The sequence below is a fragment of the Moschus berezovskii genome, chromosome 2 (genome assembly GCF_049115385.1).
Source record: "Moschus berezovskii isolate FMDL1 chromosome 2, NW_MosBer_1.0, whole genome shotgun sequence".
Taxonomy (NCBI): Eukaryota; Metazoa; Chordata; class Mammalia; order Artiodactyla; family Moschidae; genus Moschus; species Moschus berezovskii.
In genome coordinates, this window is record NC_142461.1 from 109,480,114 (window position 1) to 109,503,227 (window position 23,114).

Here is a 23,114-nt window from a genome sequence, read left to right on the forward strand (position 1 = left end):
AGGGGGAAAGGATAGCAGGTGCAGTTTAAATGACTCAACTAATGAAGAAGTATTTCAGATGAAGAAAATGTCTCAGATAAAAGGAACAGTTCAGGTAGAAGTGGGGCTGAAATCATAAGTCATATAGTCAGTGTCTCCTTCGGAAGGTGGTTCAGAAGGAGGAAAGAAGTAAATTGATCTGTCTCAGAAGTAAGTATCCAGGGAGTTGACCTAAAATGCAAAGATTTTATGAGGTTCTCCAGGGACTTGTTTTTCTCTTCATTATTCATAATATCAACTTTAATGTATTTAATACTTACATTTTAATATATGAATATAAATTGAAAACAAACTATTTTAAATAAGTGGTGAAAATGACTTCATACAAAGCAAAACTGGGATAAAATTGTGACATTCAGAGAAATTCTGTAACCAGATGGGTAGTTGAATTTAGGCTTACTGTTTTTTTTTTATTTCTGGTAATATTTACATGACAAAGATGATTTTCAAGGGCAACTCTCCTCTGTTAATCTGGTTGATCGATTCTTTAATCTGCCAGTCCAAATTTTCTCTTGCTTGTTCAGTTTAGTTCAGTTCAGTCGCTCAGTCGTGTCCGACTCTTTGTGACCCCATTAATCACAGCACTCCAGGCCTCCCTGTCCATCACCAAATCCCGGAGTTCACTCAAACTCATGTCCATCAAGTCGGTGATGCCATACATCCATCTCATTCTCTGTCGTCCCTGTCTCCTCCCACCCCCAATCCCTCCCAGCATCAGAGTCTTTCCAGTGAGTCAGCTCGTCGCATGAGGTGCCAAAGTATTGGAGTTTCAGCTTCAGCATCAATGAACACCCAGGATTGATCTCCTTTAGAATGGACTGGTTGGATCTCCTTGCAGTCCAAGGGACTCTCAAGAGGCTTCTCCAGCACCACAGTTCAAAAGCATCAATTCTTCGGCGCTCAGCTTTCTTCACAGTCCAACTCTCACATCCATACATGACCACGGGAAAAACCACAGCCTTGACTAGACGGACCTTTGTTGGCAAAGTAATGTCTCTGCTTTTTAATATGCTATCTAGGTTGGTCATAACTGTCCTTCCAAGGAGTAAGCGTCTTTTAATTTCATGGCTGCAATCAGCATCCGCAGTGATTTTGGAGACCCCAAAAATAAAGTCTGACACTGTTTCCACTGTTACTCCATCTATTTCCCATGAAGTGATGTGAACAGATGCCATCTTTGTTTTCTGAATGTTGAGCTTCAAGCCAACCTTTTCACTCTCCTCTTTCACTTTCATCAAGAGGCTTTTGAATTCCTCTTCACTTTCTGCCATAAGGGTGGTGTCATCTGCATATCTGAGGTTATTGATATTTCTCCCAGCAATCTTGATTCCAGCTTGTGCTTCTTCCAGCCCAGCGTTCCTCATGATGTACTCTGCATATAAGTTAAATAAGCAGGGTGACAATATACAACCTTGACATACTCCTTTTCCTATGTGGAACCAGTCTGTTGTTCCATGTACATTTCTGACTGTTGCTTCCTGACTTGCTTGTTAGGTGAATAAAATTATCTGATGAAATAATGCCCTGAAATGTCTCAGTCTCAAACACTTCCAAAGCACCTTTCCATACATCTTCTCCCTGTACATTTGCCATCATGAAAGTAATATCTTCACCACGGAGAAAGTAATCAGATTCTAAATTATGAAATTAGTTTTCAATGGATTTAAACTTTCTACATATATTTATACCTTCAAATGTTATATTTAAGTCAAGTGGCTTAGTTAACATAAAAGCAGAAAACAAGAAAAAGAGCTTTTAAGGATGGAAGGGGAAGATTTACTTGTTCTGGGTGCCATAGTTCATCATAAAAATATCAGAAGAAATGGAGTCAGTGACTTGAAAGAAATCATTTAAAACATGTCCACATAGATTTTTTTTGTCTTTTGTATTTTAAATTTATTATAAATGTATATATAAACTTACAGTGGTTGTAAGATCCTTGAAGTCAGATGCTGTGTCTTGTCTGCCACAGTAGACCTATTCCTAGCACAATGCCTCATAGTTAGAGCATCATCCTAAATATGTCCTGAATAAATTCACAGTAATATTTGGAAGAAAAAAAAATGAATTTTGGATCAGTAAACATATAATCTTAAATAGCCAGTTTTTCTATTATGTTGATTAGATATGAAGATGTGTGGACATGGTACTGATAGCTTACGGAGATTGTTGCCGAGTTTGTGATCTCCAAAGGAGAAGATTTAACTCAAAAATGGGTCTCAGTCACTCAGAGTTTTGTGCAGGAAAATTTAAAGTGACAGGACAGAGAAAGCTTCTGACATAGACATCAGAAGTGGGTAGAAAGAGAACGCACCCTCACTAGTTTACGCGGGGCCGTATATCTACTCTCAAATGGCTGCTGAGAGTAGATAAAAAGAATACCTCAAGGTTGGAAGAGTTCCATAGACCCTTTCCCAAGTCATATATCCTGAGATAACTTCAGGACCATGTTAGCCGGAAGGAGCAAGTTCCTGGCAACATCTCTCTGTGAGATATACTGTTGCTGTGTAATCAGGGGTACAGTTCTTGAGAAACAGGTTCCCAGGCGAGGTTTGTTACAATTAAAATCAATAACATAGAGCCTAAGAAAAGCATTTCCTTAAGTGTCCTGCATTGTAATTATGCACTACATTGTCCTGCAGTGTAATTATCAGCTCCAGGATCTAAAGAACGGCCAGTTCTTGGGCAAGATACCTTGTTGCACAAGGCTTAAGGAAGGCATGAGCAAAAACGTTCACCTCCTTAAAGGGCCCTGGACTCCCTGCCTAAGTTAACTCTCAGTACATAACAGTATTTAACTAGGTTTTCTAGAGTGTTCCCTAAAATCTCAATATAGTTCATGTAACAGATACATCACACTTGCTGGACAAAAATTGCCTTAATTTTGTAAAACCCCTGAGGAAACAATAAAGGTTAAAAAAAAATTATATTCTAGCCCCCTCATAACAATTTGAAATAATCCATTCAGAATTCAGTCACCTTCCTCCTTGAATGACATGTAATTATAAATATGAGCCTTGCTTTATGTTATGAGTGAAGACTTGGTTCTTCTGCATTTAGTGGAACACAATTTTTTTCTCTATAAAGGTAATGTGTATGCGTGCATGTAGTCGCTCTGTTGTGTCCAACTCTGTGGCTCTATGGACTGTAGCCCACCAGGCTCCTCTGACCATGGAATTTAATGATACCAAAAGCTAATTAAAAAGCCAACAAGTATTAAACTCCTATTCTCTAGGTACTGTGGGGCCACCAAAGAACCTTGATCCTCTTCCTTTAGTATTTTACCATATTATTGGGAAATCAAGAAATTAAAATTTACAGTGCTAATCCCTAACTAGATGGACATGAGTTTGAGTAAACTCCGGGAGTTGGTGATGGACAGGGAGGCCTGGCGTGCTGCAATTCATGGCATCATAAAGAGTAGGACATTACTGAGCGACTGAACTGAACTGAACTGAATGAAAATACTGGGATGTACAAAAGACCCATAAAAGAACAAATTGGATTTGGAAAGTATGGTTCCTTAATCTAGATGGTTTTTCTGTTTTTAAACTCAGGTAGAAACAAATCCCATGATATCAGAATAGAGTCATAGGATTTGCTCCTTGATTTTCCTAATAGACATCAGTGTCTTCAAAATATTTTCAGTTCAGTTCAATTCAGTCGCTCAGTCATGTCTGACTCTTTGCGACCCCATGAATCACAGCACGCCAGGCCTCCCTGTCCATCACCAACACCCGGAGTTCACTCAAACTCATGTCCACCGAGTCAGTGATGCCATCCAGACATCTTATTCTCTGTTGTCCCCTTCTCCTCCCGCCCCCAATCCCTCCCAGCCTCAAGAGTTTTTTCCAGTGAGTCAACTCTTCGCATGAGGTGGCCAAAGTATTGGAGTTTCAGCTTCAGCATCAGTCCTTCCAATGAACACCCAGGACTGATCTCCTTTAGAATGGACTGGTTGGATCTCCTTGCAGTCCAAGGGACTTTCAAGAGTCTTTTCCAACACCACCGTTCAAAAGCATCAATTCTTCGGCAATCAACTTTCTTCACAGTCCAACTCTCACATCCATACAAGACCACTGGAAAAACCATAGCCTTGACTAGACAGACCTTTGTTGTTAAAGTAATATCTCTGCTTTTTAATATGCTATCTAGGTTGGTCATCACTTTCCTCCCAAGGAGTAAGCGTCTTTTAATTTCATGCGTGCAATCAGCATCCGCGGTGATTTTGGAGCCCAAAAAAGTAAAGTCTGACACTGTTTCTCCTTCTATTTCAGGCAGGAAAAATTGTTTGAAGACAATAAAAGCCTACTTAACTTAACCCAAAGTAAAGATATTGTAAAAATTCATATTTTTAAAATTTAAAGAAAAACAGAACAACCAGATTTCAGTACTACTGGAAAAGATGAAGCTCTAGGGAGCTCATCTGTAGAAGTTCATGGACCTTTACTCTAATGATCTGCCATTACCTCAGCTAGCAGCTTAGTTCATATTCTCAAAAGGGAACCTGATTAATTCAGATTGGTTTATGGATTAGTTCTTCTGGGGTTGGATAGCTACTCTTGGTTCAATCAACCATGTCAGGGGAATGGCATTGCTAATTAAGAATAAGGAAGAAGGAAACAAGATCTTTCTATAGCAGAGATTTTTACAATGCCTGAACATATTTATTTATATGTAAATGTATAATAGAAAACAGACTTTATGGATATTAGTAAAGTGTCATTATCTTATTCTCAGTTCAGTTCAGTTCAGTTGCCCAGTGGTGTCCGACTCTTTGCGACCCCATGAATCACAGCACGCCAGGCCTCCCTGTCCATCACCAACTCCCGGACTTCACTCAAACTCATGTCCATCGAGCCGGTGATGCCATCCAGCCATCTCGTTCTCTGTCGTCCCCGTCTCCTCCCACCCCCAATCGCTCCCAGCATCAGATTCTTTTCCAGTGAGTCAACTCATCGCATGAGGTGGCCAAAGTATTGGAGTTTCAGCTTTAGCATCAGTCCTTCCACTGAACACCCAGGATTGATCTCCTTTAGAATGGACTGGTTGGATCTCCTTGCAGTATAAGGGACTCTCAAGAGTCTTCTCCAGCACCACAGTTCAAAAGCATCAATTCTTCAGTGATCAGCCTTCTTCACAGTCCAACTCTCACATCCATATTTAATGGTGAGCTGTTAACAGTTCTTCTTTATATACAACATCAATGCTTACCTCACAAGCTACATAGTTGCTTAAGTTAAAACTCAAGTGTTCATATTGACTGGCCCCCTTAACTTACCACACATATCCCAGTCACCAAGTCCTAGTTCATTTATATCCTAAATAACACATTATGCTGAAATCATCTATCCATGGGTGAAACTCTCCCATTACATGATAAAATCCATGGAGGAACAGATTGTGTTCAGATTTTTCATAGTTGTATCTCTAGTACCTAATATGGAGAAGGCAATGGCAACCCAGTCCAGTACTCTTGCTTGGAAAATGCCATGGACAGAGGAGCCTGGTAGGCTACAGTCCATGGTGTCGCTAAGAGTCGGACATGACTACGCGTCTTCACATTCACTTTTCACTTTCATGCATTGGAGAAGAAAATGGCAACCCACTACAGTGTTCGTTCTTGCCTGGAGAATCGTAGGGATGGGGGAGCCTGGTGGGCTGCCGTCTATGGGGTCACACAGAGTCTGACATGACGGAAGCGACTTAGCAGCAGCAGCAGCAGCAACCCTGTCTGATGTATTGATTGTAGTTCTTTGCAGCCCAACAGCAGAGTACTCAGCTACACAGTGTCCACAGGAAATGAGACCGTAAACATGTCTTGTTTAAGTTGCTAACTTTGTGGTAGTATTGTTATGCGACAATAGATAAAATAGCCATTTTTTTTCTTTCTGCATTAAATTTTAAAAAATAATTAATGACAAAGTCTCATTTTAAATTCTGAATCTATGATTTTATTTTCTACAACAATCTAGTGTTTAGCGTTTAATGATTTTTTTTAACTTGGCACAGAGCCCAACATGGTGGAATGAGTGAGCAGGATGAAGACCAGCTGTGGGAAAATCATTTTCTTCTTCTTTTTTTTTTTTTTTTGGTCCCTGCTCCCCGCCTTGTTTCAGTTAAGAAGACTTTTGTTGTTTCAGTCAGGAATAATAGCCAAATATTTGTTTAGCTTCTGTGTCATATGTCTATACCTCTTAATTTTTCCTAAACTATTCCATGAAATTACCAGCTGCCCTGTATTTGTCTCAAGTTCAGATCAATATATCATTGGGCCTCTACTTTAGGAACATTCTACTCCTATTCAGAAAAGAGTAGATGGTTACAGTTCTTGATCTATATAATCAAATATTGATATGGCAGAGATGCTTCAAATGACCATTTTCTCTTGATGGTTCCAGAGACCAGATATCCCGAGTCTTCTAAGAAATCCTACAACCTGATAGAAATCCATTTTAACCAATTAATTTAATGGAAAATGAATTTTACCACTCAAATACTCTGAAGAAGTTACAAAACTACATAAAAAATGTTGAATAAAACTAAAGGAGTGACAATTTCATATATGTAGCCTACATGATTTATTGCTGCTATACCTGGGTATGAACTTCAGAGTATGAAGCTATGTGTTAATCTCTCCTTCTATCAGGAGGCAGTAATCTTCCAGATGGACAAGCTCTCTTTTTCATCTGTTCCTGGAGTTACGTAAGTCCACATCTGTATCAAGTTTCCATTTGCTTCTAGAATTCCTGCTTCTGGGAGACTAGGAATGCCTCAGCTTGCCCTAGAATGTGACTGAGCCTTTGAGGCAGCATCGCCAAAATTCTTGACCTTTGTGATATGCTGTCTCTCAAACTAAAGGATTCTGAACACCGACAGGAACACTTAGCTGTTAAAGGCAACACATTTGAGCAATGGAAATTGATTAAAAGGGAACGATTCTCTACTCACAGTAAGTCTAGACAGTACGCAGCAGAGGACACGTGCTTTAAGTTAGGAACCCAAGTCTAGCAAGTGACATTGAGTGTATCCTAAGATCTCAATATGTGTACATGTAAGCAGGTCTGTTTTCACAGATTAGATAATCATTGCTTTGGAGACAAAAAAGATTTAAAGGAGCTCTTGGAGAAGGCAATGGCAAGCCACTCCAGTACTCTTGCCTAGAAAATCCCATGGATGGAGGAGCCTGGTAGGCTGCAGTCCATGGGGTCGCTAAGGGTCGGACACGACTGAGCGACTTCACTTTCACTTTCACACATTGGAGAAGGAAATGGCAACCCACTCCAGTGTTCTTGCCTGGAGAATCCCAGGGACGGGGGAGCCTGGTGGGCTGCCGTCTATGGGGTCACACAGAGTCGGATACGACTGAAGTGACTCAGCAGCAGCAAAGGAGCTCTGGCTACTATGATTTTTATAACCACATTATGATAATGTATTCAATCTTAAAATGTATTCAAGTATCTTAGGGTCTCAAAAATGATTATTCAGGGTGGTATCTATGAATAAAACAAAATCATAAAATATTTGATTATAAGCACTTAATTTATTGCAAAAAGGTAAAAAAAAAATTGTAACAATAATTTGCTGCAGGGTATGTTCCTAGCTAAAAGCACAAAATGACTCTTTGAACAAACTATATGCAGCTAAAAATCCTGAGTATTACCTATTTGTAAACCAGTGATAATTTCTTTATTTTTTTTGGGGGGGGGGGTTATTGTTTTTATTTTTTATTGGAGGCTAATTATTTTACAATATTATATTGGTTGGTTTTGCCATACATTGACATGAATCTGCCCCGGGTGTACATGAGTTAGATACTGTCCAGCTCATAAAGATATCCAAATTTTGTATTCACGATAGAACATAGGTAGGAAATAAGAGTCTTATTTGCATAAGGTTGATGTCTTTAAAAATTATTTGGTTATTTCAATGTGTGCCAACTTTTTTCTTAAAAACAGAGTTTCGTTTAAAGGTTTATAAGGAAAAATGTGTGTTAAGTCTTTAAAAGATGTAAAGCATTATGAATTAAACAGAGAAAGTGTAGTTTAACATTGATTTTAAAATAATAATTCTATAGTTGTATACTATACTGATAAATACAGTTACTACTGAACATAAAATTATCAGTTTGTGGCCTGGCATTCTTCCTTTCTGAGTAATTTTAATTTCTGTACTGAAATTAATAGTTGAGCTTTAACAGAAATATGGAGTAGAACATAGTATTTGTAAGAGAAAGTGTGACTATTAAATTGTGTAACAATTATAAAATTTAGTATTTTCCATTAATGTTTTAATGAGCCAGATAATTTAAATGTCTATGGTTCTAAGGAAAAATTTATATTTGAAATATTGAGAAAGGTTTCAAGGTACAAGTCTTATGCTTTTTTGTCACAATAGTTATCTAATGACTTTGTTCTTGATAAATTCTATTTTTCTAGTATTTTAATTCACTTTAAGAAATTTAAATTCATATAGCATTTTAGTAATAGATACATTGGAATTCTTCATTAGAATTTTCTATAATTCAGAAAGATCCCAGTTTTATATATTCAGAATTTTGAGGTGGGAGAGGAACTCATACAGATTTTCAAAACACTTATTTTATGTATACTAACTTAGCAATAAGATGGCATCCAAGATTCTAGACATCTTTCTCAAAATCTTCCTGGAATGAAATAAATAATTAAGTGATACTAAGTGATAATATTAACAGGAATTGAATATATCCATATGTAAGCTTTGGCATAACAGTGTGGAGCAAAATAGATTAAGGTTATAAGAGAATACTATATTTTATTTTAAAAAGTGACTCTAAGCTTTTTAAAATAAGTAGGATAAATAAAATATATTACAACAGGAATTTACAGAGTAAAAATTGTGCATATGTGAAAATATGTAGATTTTAATATTGTTTGAAAGTTAACATAGAAGACAGACTTGTTTTGCCCAGGCTAAAGTCATATGTGTTAATCTTACACATATAGCCATGCATTTAACCATGGTGCATAGACCAGATGGTGGCTAAATGAAACACTTTGTATAGGGATTCAGAGTTTAAATTGCTGATTTTTTTTTCTTTCCACATCTCATAAAGAAGACCAATAGAGCTTATTTTCACCACTCCATGTCAGAATCTAAATATTAACACCTAAAAATGAAACTTTTGAAGAACATGGAACTGTTATTTGTTGTAATGATAACACCTTCAAATTTAAATAAACTGCAATAAATGACACAAGTAAGTAGTGCTGTGGTCATGTGAGATGAGTTATGAGTGATTCTAAAACAAAGCAAATTGTATACATATGTCCGTTAGGATGCATACTACAAGCAGAAAGGTCTCTATGGGAAAACTTAAACTTCATTTAGTAGTTTTATTTTTATTATTAACATCCTTTTTATGTTATGTGGCAGCCCAGATGGGAGGGGAACTTGGGGGAGAATGTTTACACATATGTGTCTGGCTGAGTCCCCTTGGTGTCCACTTGAAACTATCACAATTAAAGAATTATTTGGTGTTGGGGAAATTTCCACTCTCCACATTATGGAATTTGGTCTAAGAACCCAAAAGAATTACATATATGATAAAGATTTTTTTTTAAATAAGAGAATAATATTACAATGCCTCAGAAAATGTGTTACCAAACTAGATGTCATATATCAATCTATATATACACACTATAGCTATATACACATAGTTGTATGTGTGTCTATATAGTTCTCTCTCTCCAGGTATATATTTCCAATTTTGTATTGGTTCTACTTCTCCAAAGAACTCTGACTAATATTAATGCTAACACCTTCCAGGTGAAAAGGAAACTTTTTTGAGTTCTGTTGAAGAAAATCAAATAAAATAACACAAAAATGATCTTATCACTTTTGGCTGACATAGATGTCATTGTGGTCCTTGGTAAGAGCAGTACTGGTAGAGTGTTAGCTTGACTAGAGAGGGTTGAAGAAAAAATGAAGATGAGTGAATGGGAATGGTGACTATAAATAGCTTCTTCCCACTCATATTTATTCAATGCATGCTGCTTTTCTTCAGTAATTTTTTGATTGGTGAGGGCAGGATCACATATTTATATTCTACATAGTGCCTAATGAATTCATTTGAATAGTATAGGTACTGTTTCCTATATTTGTTAAACAAAATGTTTTATGATTTTTTGCTCAGAAAAATGAATCATGTCTCCAGCTGGTGGAGAGAAAAGCTTTCCAATGTCTGCTTAAAGGTGTGGTAGGGGAACTTGTACAAGACACATAAAATTAACTTTGAAAACTGTGTAGAGAGTATTACCAGCTGTCCTAGGCTGAATAGGATAAAGTGTCTGCCTGCAATGCAGGAGACCCGGGTTCAATCCCTGAGCTGGGAATATCCCCTGGAGAAGGAAATGGCAACCCACTCCAGTATCCTTGCCTGGAGAATCCCATGGACAGAGGAGCCTGGCGGGCTACAGTCCACGGGGTCGTAAAGAGTAGGACACGACTGAGCGGCTTCACTTGACACTTCACTTGAGGCTGAATAAAGGCTTCTACAGATAACTACCTCCAAATTTCTATAATTTGTTAGCATAACCTCAATGTAATAGTTAAGAATCCTGAGATTGGTAAATTCGTTTTAGATGACTAAATAGGTCCAAAATATAAGCACAAGTATCTTGTAAGAGGGAAACACAAGGAGATTTTATCAGAGAGGAAAAGTTAAAGTGAAGCTGGAGAATAGACTTGAAGATATGTTGCTGGCCAGGAAGATGGAGGAATGGAAGAAATGCAGCGATAGAAGCTAAGAAATTCAAGGAAGCATTTTCTCTCCAAGAACCTCTTAGGGGAGAGTAGTCTGTTGACACTTTGCTTTTAGCTCCCTAAAATTCATTTTGTACTTCTGGTCTGCACACCATAAAATAATAAATTCTTGTCATTTTAAGCCACTAAATTTGTGGTAATTTGTTCCAGCAGTAATTCTAATACACCCATCTTCCTCCTAGTATAGGGCTTCATACTGTGGAAAACTTAAAACAAGATTTGATTATATGGAATGTTGGGGGGTTGAGTAATATTCATCTAGGATTTTGATAGCCTAAGGAGTCTAGATATTATTCTGTGACTCATACAGGAGCAATAATAGTTTTTACTTGGAAAATTAACTAGCTAAAGAGAGATCTAGGACATATTTTTCTGAGAGCAGAAGGAAAAAGAAAATGATCATGGACATTCCTTGGATACCTGGGTGAATCCATGTGTGACGTGATAAGGATTTAGATGGATATAGAGAAAACATGAAAGAGAAAACATAATGGTTCAATGGAATTCTCCAAAATAGGAGTTATTATGATGGCAACTCCTGGGTTTAGTAACTGGGCATAAAGGTTAAAAAATTTAAAATAACAGTGATGAAAATGGAAGACTAGAAGGATAGTGCTCTTGGCAGAACTGATAATTAAAAAAATTACAGTGGGGAGGATCAAAAAAGCTATGACTTCATTTCTGCATGAAGGATCCAGTACAAACTTATAAATCTGATATTAATATTTTGATGAATAATACTGATACTTTGATGACTAAGTTAAGGCCACAGATGGATATATGTCTGACTACAGATGAACTGTCCTAGAATAAAAACACAAAGGTTTAAAAATTCTTAGAAGGTGAGAGAAGAAACTCAAAGAATAGCTTGGGGAATATCTCTCATAAATTTTCAATTATATGATCTCTACTTCAGTCTAACAGCCAAGACATGGATCAGATTTCATATAGTAAGAAACAGTCAGGTGAGAAGAAACAAGGTTTACTATATCTAATTCCCCTTTATGATTCCTTTAGGTCATAAATAGCTTCCTGACTTCCTAATTTTAGGAACTCCACATCTAATGGTCTGATGCATTTCTTTCTCCACATGTGGCCTCTGATGGCTGGTCATTTCTTTTGTTGTTAATGAACTTTAGGACTTGGCTCTGTCACGCAGTTCACTATTGTAATGCTGGCATTTCACGGTCCTAGTCTTACTGTCTGTGTCTTGGAAACCCAAAGGACTTCTGTATTTGCCTGGTTTCCTTTATACAGAGCTTTAGGTAGAGATTACTGTTAAGGCTCATTGTGTTGCTTCTCCCAATATCTTTGCGTTTCATTTGGAACAAAGCACCTATTGAACTTCATTTTGGAATTCAGGGATTCCTGTTCAGGCCATAATGAAAAGACTCAGTTTCCTTCATTTTCTCTTTCTGTTGTCTTCTTTTGTTTGTTTTCTGTTCTTCTCTTTTCTACTTAATGGGAAAAAGAAGTGACACCTCCCTACCCACCAACTTCCTCAAGCAACTCTCCATGACTGACCAAATTAGGTAGCTCTAGTCAGGTTAATTTCAGATCTTCTGGAGTCAACAGAAGACATAGTGATGCTCCATTGACTATCATTCCATCTGTCAAAAAAACAGTTTCATTTTAATTGTGAAACTGCCAGTCTTGAGTAAGGTAGAAAATGAATCACCATGTAGTTTAATGCATTTTTGCATTCTTCTGCTCAAGGAAAAATAGAACAGATGGCCATAAATTTAGGGACGCTTAATGAACTGGCAAGTTATAACATAAGTAACTTGGAAGGAAGTAAATTAAACGCCTATTAACAAAGGAAGAAAAATCCTCAAACACACTATTTTGGACATGGAACACATTATAATTTATGATTTCTGTTTTCTTTTAATTATTATTTCCTTGATATAGTTAATTTTAAAAAGTTAAATTCACATAAATTTATTTCACTCCTTTAAAAAAATTTTTTAAAGACATGGTGCTTTTTGGCCAAAAAAATAAAAATGATGTTCAGTTATACCTGAACTGCAGATTACCCCTCAGTTTACTAGTTTGACTCTCTAGAGGCACAGTGCCAATTGCTTTGCAGGCAACTTGGAAAGTTCAGGGTTCAACTGTAAACAGCACTGACAGAGCCTCTGGGTCAAAAATGCATTCCCTAGGATAGGACTGAGTCACGTGAATCCTTATTGAATGTTGCTGCATATCCTCAAATAATTATAAAACACAGTGATTTTCTGTGGAAATACCAAAGACATAGAAAGTGAGAGAGCGTTCTTCGAGGGCTTGCTGATGTGTCACTAATAGACATTAATCTCTTTGTGATGTATTTTCAAGATTACATTTTCTCATACGAAAACATCCGTTTATTGACATACCTTGTCTGGTACATACAGAAACTAGAAAAATGCCTGATGATTGTTCTATAAAATATTTTAAGCAAGGCCCTGTACCCTTCTCCACAGCCAATCAAAAGCAGTTTTTTAGAGTGAGGATGTATAGTATGAATATGATGAAGTAAAGTTGAGTAAATTGCCAAAAATTTGGGAGGAAATATTGATCTATCACAAAGCTGTGCCAACTAGGTGTTAACCCTCCCAATGCAGAGAAGCCACAAAGAAATCAGTAGAGACCTTCATGTTCTTTACATCAGGACTATGTGTTAATGCATTTATCTTAAGCATAGATACTTTGCAGTTCTTAGTAATTAGTGAGAATAATTCACATGCCTGGTAACTTACAGATCGTTTCTCAAAAGTGTTTTCAAAATAAAAGTAAGTAGGTTCTTATCACAAGGGTGATTTCATAGTTCTACAAGAAGCAAAGAAGTAGAAACCTTTAAGGATTGCAAGGTTCAGTATGATAAAGTCTGCAAAGTATCTGTAGAATACTATGATATTGATGTTAGTTTCAATTTGTGAGAATCAGTTCAGCAGTATGGCAGAGCTGGAATCCAGATTATGGAGGGCATTTCATAATGCCAACAAGTAGTTGTAGACAGTGAGACACATTACTTTTTCAGTGAGCTTAGCAAGAAATGGCAGGAGAAGGAAGAGATGAAAAGACATTTGTAATCAGACTTTAACATATTTTGGGTAGAAGGGCCATTTTAAAGGGGCAGATTATTAGTTAAGATCTCGCTGTATAATAGGTTTGACTGAGATGCTGGAAAGACTATCCTTGGTTGCAGTTTTGGGAGAGGTTCTTTTCTCCTTTCATTAAGAGCTTTCATGTTTTCCTTGAGGCCTGATTTTATACATATTTCAACAATGTTAGGTACAATATTGGTACAAAACTTGTGCTTTGGTAATTGTGAAAAATATTTTATAAAAAATGTGATGCATTTGGGATTGGACAGAGAAGATATCCACCCCCTCCACAGAACATTCATGTTAGAATCTCAGAAATATATTTGACTATTCTATGGAATTAGAGTTAACAAAAATCAAAGTGTCATATATACCTCTAATCATCTTACCCCCACTAAAATACAGAATCACTTTATAGATGAACTTTGTATCCAAACATAAAATTTTATACAGCACAGGAGTTTACTTATTAGAAAATGAACTTATTAATAAACGTATTTATTTTTAAAAATCCCCAATGTACCTACAACAAATGAAATGAGCAATAAAGTATAACTTGAAAGTTTCTAAAAAATTTCTGTCCTCTCAGTTGGAAAATAGTAGATTATTTTATTTTACTCAACCTTCAGCATCAGTTGGATTTAACTATGTATATTTTTAAACTTCAAAAATTTCTTACAGTACACAAGCAATGGAAAATTATATTTCAAAATTTTTTTCTTTGATGTCTGGTTTAAAGATAACAAAGAGATACCAATAAAAATAAAATTGTAAAGAGTAGTTGTTGCTCAAACCTTTAAGGATATTGGAAACTTAGAAAAAAATACACTAAATACCTTTATTTTGTTTAAGCAAAGCTTATTTTTAAAAAGAGTTTAAATTTACAACATTTATCTAAAGATTACAATGTAAAATATAACCCTATTAATAAACCATCAAAAATACATGTTTTTTATTTTTAAACATATATAGAGCTGTTTAAGATAATATAACACATAATTTAAAAGCATTTACCAAACTTTCTCCATGGCCTTAAGCTTGCAGCCAAAAGAACTTGGAACTGTGTTCTACGCTTACAGCCAAAAGACAATACATGTTGTCGATCATGTATTGTGTTGTGTTGTACTTCTTGTTGTTGTTCAGTAACTCAGTCATGTCCAACTCTTTGTGACCCTAGGTACTGCAGCATGACAGGATTCCCTGTCCTTTCAATCTCCCTGAGTTTCCTCAAACTCATGTCCATCAAATCAGTGATACCGTTCAAACGTCTCATCCTCTGTTATCCCCTTCTCCTCCTGCCTCAGTCTTGCCCAGCATTGGGGTTTTTTCCAATAAGTAGGCCCTTAGCATCAGGTGGCCAAAGTATTGGAGCTTCAGCTTCAACATCAGTCCTTCCAATGAATATTCAGGATTGATTTCCTTTAGGATTGACTGCTTTGATATCCTTGCTGTCCAAGGGACTCTCAAGAATCTTCTCCAACACCACAGTTCAAAAGCATCAATTCTTCAGCGCTCAGCCTTCTTATTAGTCCAACTCTCACATCTGTACATGATTACTGGAAAAAACATAGCTTTGACTATGCAAAACTTTGTTGGAAAAGTGATATCTCTGCTTTTTTAATACACTGTCTAGGTTTGTCATCTTTTCTTTTTTTTTAATTTTTTTTTTTGGAGGCTAATTATTTTACAATATTATATTGGTTGGTTTTGCCACACATTGACATGAATCCTCCCCGGGTGCACATGAGTTCCCCCTCCTGAACCCCCCTCCCACCTCCCTCCTCCCTTTATCCTCCCTCTGGGTCATCCCCGCACACCAGCCGCGAGCATCCTGTAGCATGCATCGACCCTGAACTGGCGATTCATTTCACATATGACAACATACATGTTTCAATGCCATTCTCCCAAATCATCCCACCCTCACCCTCTCCCCCAGAGTCCCAAAGACTGTTCTATACATCTGTGTCTCTTTTGCTGTCTCGTATACAGGGTTATCATTTGCATCTTTCTAAATTCCATATATGTGCGTTAGTATACTGTATTGGTGTTTTTCTTTCTGGCTTACTTCACTCTGTATAATAGGCTCTAGTTTCATCCACCTCATTAGAACTGGTTCAAATGCATTCTTTTTAATGGCTGAGTAATACTCCATTGTGTATATGTACCAAAGCTTTCTTATCCATTCGTCTGCAGATGGACCTCTAGGTTGCTTCCATGTCCTGGCTATTATAAACAGTGCTGCGATGAACATTGGAGTACATGTGTCTCTTTCAATTCTGGTTTCCTCAGTGTGTATGCCCAGGAGTGCAATTGCTGGGTCGTATGGCAATTCTATTTCCAGTTTTTGGAGGAATCTCCACACTATTCTCCATAGTGGCTATACTAGTTTGCATTCCCACCAACAGTGTAAGAGGGTTCCCTTTTCTCCACACCCTCTCCAGCATTTATTGCATGTAGACTTTTTTTTTGTTTTATGGCTAAACTATTATTATTCTTTTTTTTTCCATTTTATTTTATTTATTTATTTTTAAAACAATTTTAGGAATCTTTACTTAAAAACAACCTTATCTTAAAATGGAGTAACTTTGGTTTTACGAGCAGCAAGCAAAGTACAGAAGCAAAAATGCATTATAGGAACATTAAGTTCTACATTAGGTCACAGCGTCTAATCTGAAATCACACCCATAATATCATTTTTCAGGAAATCTGGGAAATAGTTATTTCCCAGGATGTCTGAACCATAGCTACTCTATTTTGACTTTTAATTGTAAAAAAAAAAAAAAAATTTTTAATAGCCAAAGCAGATTTCACCATTAATGACGTCAGTGTTTTTCTAGGTATAAGAAGATGCAAAATTGGAACTCATAAAACCTTTTTCTGAAAAGATCTAACTATCTGAAGGCCTGTTCCGCCAGTTTTTTTTTTGTTTGTTTGTTTGTTTTTCAGAGCACAGAGTGCCTCATTCCTGATTTTCACCCTGAACTTCTTTCAGGGGGTGTTGAAGGTCAGCAGCTTGCAATGGTCATGATGTAATCTTTGTAGAGGCAGCTGGCAAGTACCAACTTCCAGTCAGCAGGGTCCCTTCATAGCCACATATCTGACCATGTGACACCATTTCATGGCCATTGTGTCCCGCGGTGCTGGGAAGGCTCATTCCCAGGTCTAGGGAAGTGATGGGCCACTCAGTGTGCTAAAATTGGACCAGGCCTTGCAAGTAGCAAAAGTCTCTGGACCACTGTCTTACTAGCCTCCTGGTCCAGGAAAATATTTCCTCTTGTTGCTTTTTCCCATATCCAGAGTCACATTATTACAATTATTGATCTCATATGGAACTGTCAGTTCAGCATTATATCACAGGCTCAGTGAAACAAGTGACAGAAAATAATATAGCCATAGCTAGCAGTTATTAGTAAAATAAGAATTATAAGTCAAGAACTTTCATTAGATAAATCCTGGTATACCCCAGGTCACCTGACTTCATTCGTTAAATGATTATAGTCTGGTGTTAATCTCCTGGTTGTAAAGTATGGAGCATCCGACCTTTATCTGAAGATTGGTTACTGAGATAAGCCTTAGAAACTAACCTAGAGTGTCCTTTTTAATAACTTAATTAAATCTTTTAGCAGTATCATGTAACAAGGAACTGTCTCAGCAGTGAGTCTTAGTAAACACTAGACATTTAGGCTTATACAAAAACTCTGTTAGACTTGTGCCATCCTAATGTCCTTAAACCATGTCAACAGTCTGCTTCTAAATTGGAAAATTAAAAACAATAGCTGGAAATCAGAGTCAGGGCTATGGGAAATCCAAGATGGCTGCTTGGCTTTTCCCAGCTCCCTGACAAACCTGATTTTTTATTGGATGGGTTAAAGCCTCCCTGGCTACAGGGCCTCCATAATGAAAAATCACAGAATATTAAGTTTTGTAAATTGTTAAATTAAGTTTCTAGTTTTGCATGTAGAATTTTGGATAGCAGCCATTCTGACTGGTGTGAAATGGTATCTCATTGTGGTTTTGATTTGCATTTCTCTGATTATGAGGGATGTTGAGCATCTTTTCATGTGTTTGTTAGCCATCTTTATGTCTTCTTTGGAGAAATGTCTGTTTAGTTCTTTGGCCCATTTTTTGATTTGTTTATTTTTCTGGAATTGAGCTGCAGGAGCTGCTTGTATATTTTGGAGATTAATCCTTTATCAGTTGCTTCATTCGCTATTATTTTCTCCCATTCTGAAGGCTGTCTTTTCACCTTGCTTATAGTTTCCTTTGCTGTGCAGAAGCTTTTGATTTTAATTAGGTCCCATTTGTTTATTTTTGCTTTTATTTCCAATATTCTGGGAGGTGGGTCTTGGAGGATCCTGCTGTGATTTATTTCGGAGAGTGTTTTGCCTACGTTCTCCTCTAGGAGTTTTATAGAATCTGGTCTTACATTTAGCTCTCTAATCCATTTTGAGTTTATTTTGGTGTATGGTGTTAGGAAGTGTTCTAGTTTCATTCTTTTGCAAGTGGCTGACCAGTTTTCCCAGCACCACTTGTTGAAGAGACTGTCTTTTCTCCATTTTATATTCTTGCCTCCTTTGTCAAAGATAAGGTGTCCATAGGTGCGTGGATCTGTCTCTGGGCTTTCTATTTTGTTCCATTGATCTATATTTCTGTCTTTATGCCAGTATCATACTGTCTTGATGACTGTGGCTTTGTAGTAGAGCCTGAAGTCCAGCAGGTTAATTCCTCCAGTTCCATTCTTCTTCCTCAAGATTGCTTTGGCTATTCGAGGTTTTTTTGTATTTCCATACAAATTGTGAGATTATTTGTTCTAGTTCTGTGAAAAATATCTTTGGTAGCTTGATAGAGATTGCATTGAATGTATAAATTACTTTGGGTAGTATACTCATTGTTACAATATTTATTTTTCCAATCCACGAACACGGTATATTTCTCCATCTATTAGTGTCCTCTTTGATTACTTTCACCAGTGTTTTGTAGTTCTCTGTGTATAGGTCTTTTGTTTCCTTAGGTAGATATATTCCTAAGTATTTAATTCTTTTCGTTGCAACAGTGAATGGAATAGTTTCCTTAATTTCTCTTTCTATTTTCTCATTATTAGTGTATAGGAATGCAAGTGATTTCTGTGTGTTGATTTTATATCCTGCAACTTTACTGTATTCATTGATTAGCTCTAGTAGTTTTCTGGTAGAGTCTTTAGGGTTTCCCTGCTTGGTTTTAAATCTACTAATATCTTGAAATTTTCATGAGAAAATTACCAGAATCATCCCTGTCACAGTTTAGTCTTGAATTTGAGCATCTTTATATCTAATTTCTCATCAAATATTCCAAGTAAGTATTATTTCCAGATATATTAAGCATAGTCATTAATAGGAACTCTTAATAAAGTGGCACCCAAACTGTATTTTCTCTCGTTATTACATGGAGCTGCTGCTACCAAAGTTAGTATATATTTTGTCTATCAAGTTCTCTGTGTCTACCATTCTTGTCACTTCTGTCATGGATGGAAATTAAGTTGATTTGACAGGATTTACTTTTCACAATGCCAGGCAGATTTTACCCAGTAACCCATGATTTTCTAGGTGCTTGCAAATTGATTTTTTGATATCTTTCCAGCATACAAGTAGTGATGATGACAGACCTATAATTTTTAGGGTTATCTTTATTTTTTAAATCATCATGGAGTAGGAAAAAGAAACACACTGAGACAAGTACTGCATTTTTTCTTTTCAATATAGTAGACTACCCAAGTCCTTTTCAAATTAAATGATGTTGGATTAATTGTTCTTCATTGACTTTGGCAAACTCCTGAAAAATGTTGTAAGTCACCAGAACTTGCAGTTTATGAGATTAGTCTTACATAAGAAACTTTATATCACACCCAAATATCATAGCTATTGTATATTTCAAGTTTTCAAATAAATTTAGGAAATATAATTTGAAGATTGGCTAAACTCTGCAACTATTTATATGATTTATGATCCTTTTTATGTAAGAAAACTCATTAGTTAAACATGTATGATTTGATTTACACTAAAATGTATTTCTGCCATTGGATTCATTTATCCAAAAAAAAGTAGGCACTATTGCCCTAAATAATATATCACTCTAACAATTATATATGAAAACCTCCAGACTGGGATAATATCTACTAGAAGGACCAGATAAAAATCAGATGGCTAATTAGACTTTGTGATTATAGCTTCTAAGAAGAAGGACTCTTAATAAATTCAACTGAAATAATATATACTTTAAAATATATAAAATAAAATTATCTCAAAACTGTGGCATTCCATTGTTTGTAGAAGATAACTGATTTTTTTAAGCACTTTTGGGATGCCGGTCATTACAGTTAAATACTGCTAATAAAAGCCAATATCCATTGAACACTTACTCCATAATAGGAACTATATTAAGTCCTTAATAAAAATGATTTCACTTATCATATTCATCTCACAAGGGTTCTACTGGGAAATATTATCATGTCAATTTTTAGATGAAGTAACTAATGTTTAGACATGTAAATAACACATTTAAAATCATAGAATTACTGGTGGTTGAGTATTTGAAGCCAGTTCTTTTTTTTTTTTCTTTTAGCCAAACTTTTCAATTCCCTTCTACAATTTGTACATTAATATAGTTGTCTCCTGTCTGTGGCTGAGTGGTACTGTATAAAGCAGAGTAAACAATAAAAGGCTTGTTTCCCTTGTAAAATATCCTAATGTTTCAGACCCTAATTAGGATGTAAGAGCATCACTTACACAAACTTGCAAAGCAACCACAAGCAGATTCATGAACATGTGGGCACCATTGTCATTCATTCTTTTTTTTTAAATTTATTTTTTTATTTTATTGGAGGCAAATTACCTTACATTAATATATTGGTTGGTTTTGCCATACATTGACACGAATCCACCCCGGGTGTACATGTGTTCCCTTTCTTGAACCCCCTTCCCTCCTCCCTCTTCCCCATATCCTCCCTCCAGGTCATCCCCGTGCACCAGCCCTAAGCATCCTGTATCATGCGTTGAACCTGGACTGGTGATTCATTTCACATATGATAATATACATGCCAGTTGTTCTTAATGTGGACTCCATGTGCCTGACCACTTCATAACATTGCCAAATGTTCCAAACTCGCATAAGTAACTCTGGAGTTAGATATTATATTCATTTTTATACATATGGAACTCAAGTCTCAGTGACGGTTAACACATAGTTTAGTCATATTTCAAAAATGCCACCTGGATTCAAATTCATACCCTATATCTCTAGAGATCTACAGGAAAAAATGATAGCTATTAATTAATCTGGAACAAATTAACCTGTTAGTTCCAAAACAGTGAAAAGAATCTGGCTCTGATGAGGTATAAGGCAGATAAATTCTTCCGTAACTCAAAGTGTCTACATGTGGGTGTACCCAGGAAGTCAGAACTCTTTGGAATCATAGAGCATGTCCCTAGGCAGCCAAGAGGGAGCATCCCATAGGGACTGGAACATCTGGAGAAGAGTAAGATCTTTTCTAAGATCTTTCATAATTTTTTTACACATACATGGTTCCCTTTAGATTCTCATGACAGGACACTTTTATTTTCTCTATGTTCTTTTAAATATCTCATAAAATTAGCATAGAATCATGACATGATAGATATATTTGGGTTCAAACATGGTAACAGACTGCTTCTAGACTCTCCAGTTATTTCTCTTTCTCACTAAGAGAAATAAAATTTTGAGGTGTCAGTATACCCATGAAAAATTATTGATCTTCCAGGCTCCGTCACAGATAGGGCTGGCTATAGGGCAAAATTCTGGCTACTGAGAGGTAGCCAGGGAGTCCTGGGGAGGAAACTAAGAAAAAAGAGTCATGCCAAGAGAAGAGCATTTGGCCTTTCTGCATTCTTCTGAGAACATAGATGCAGTTGTTGTTTTCTTAAGAGTATGGCAGTTTTCCTGTAAACTTGAAGATAAAAGCTACATTCTAACAATAATGAAGAAAGACTGATGGCATAACCTATCTTGCCCTACTTCTGAATACATCTGTTTATGAAAATAATGATTTTCTGTTTAAGCCACTGTGCCAGGGATTTCTGTAATTTATAGTCATATGAAATATGATTTATTAATGGAGTCCTAAAAGAAGTGCAGTGATTCCCAAAATTATTTTAGTCATAATTCAGTTTATTTAAATTACTTCATATATGAAGTAATTTAAATAAACTGAATATATATATAATTTATATATATTTATATATACCTTAAACATAGAATAATTAAAATCATTGTTTCTAGGTTGAGGGAAGGGTATTAAATGTGGGCTTCCATTCTAAGTACCCCCTGACTATCCATTTTTGGAAAAAACATAAGAGACTCAAAGTAAAATAAGACTTTGTGTTTATTAAAGTTTGATTTGCAATGAGAAGGAGGGGAATGCTCATTAGCCAGAGGCTAAAGACCACTGCACACTTATATCAGAATTTCAGCTTTGCTCTTATAGATGAAGACAGCCTTGTGGATCTCTGTGGGAGGAAAGTCCTGCAGAAACCCACGTAGGACAGATGAGAGCTCCGGACACGGCGTACCAAAGGGAAAAGTTACCTTACAGTTCCAAGTTTGCGAACTTCAACAGGGCCAAAAGAGGTTCTAATAACGTGCATTTGAAAATGGTCTTTGTGTTTGTCCAGCAAAACATTAAGGGCTCATTCATTTGTGAAGACTCCTTTGATCTTTAACTGCTGACATGGAGCTCTGTGTTATTATGGACAGACTAATCTCATCACCGTTGTCCTTTATGCAGATCTCACAGGACACTCAAGTCCCTACAGAATATGATTGTAGATTATTGCCTCTGCTTTACCAAGTCATGACAAATCTTACTAGAGGGGGTGTCCGGCCACAGGTTAAACCTGTTCTTGTTGACTAGAGAAGTAGCCGGTTTCATCACAGGGTAGGTGAAGAGTTCACTAAGAGCAACCTCCCTCAGCAAATAAAAACCCTGGGAATGTCTGAGGGATGTGTCTGTAGAATCTGGAATGCAAAATTCAGAGTCCCACTTATGTTTTGCAAATATTTTTTAAAAAAGAAAAACTCCACATCTCTAGATATAGGGAGTCTCGGGGCGGGGGGGTGGGGGGGGGGTGGGAAACAGTGTTTCTAAATTCCTAGAATAATTTTACTGAAACCAGT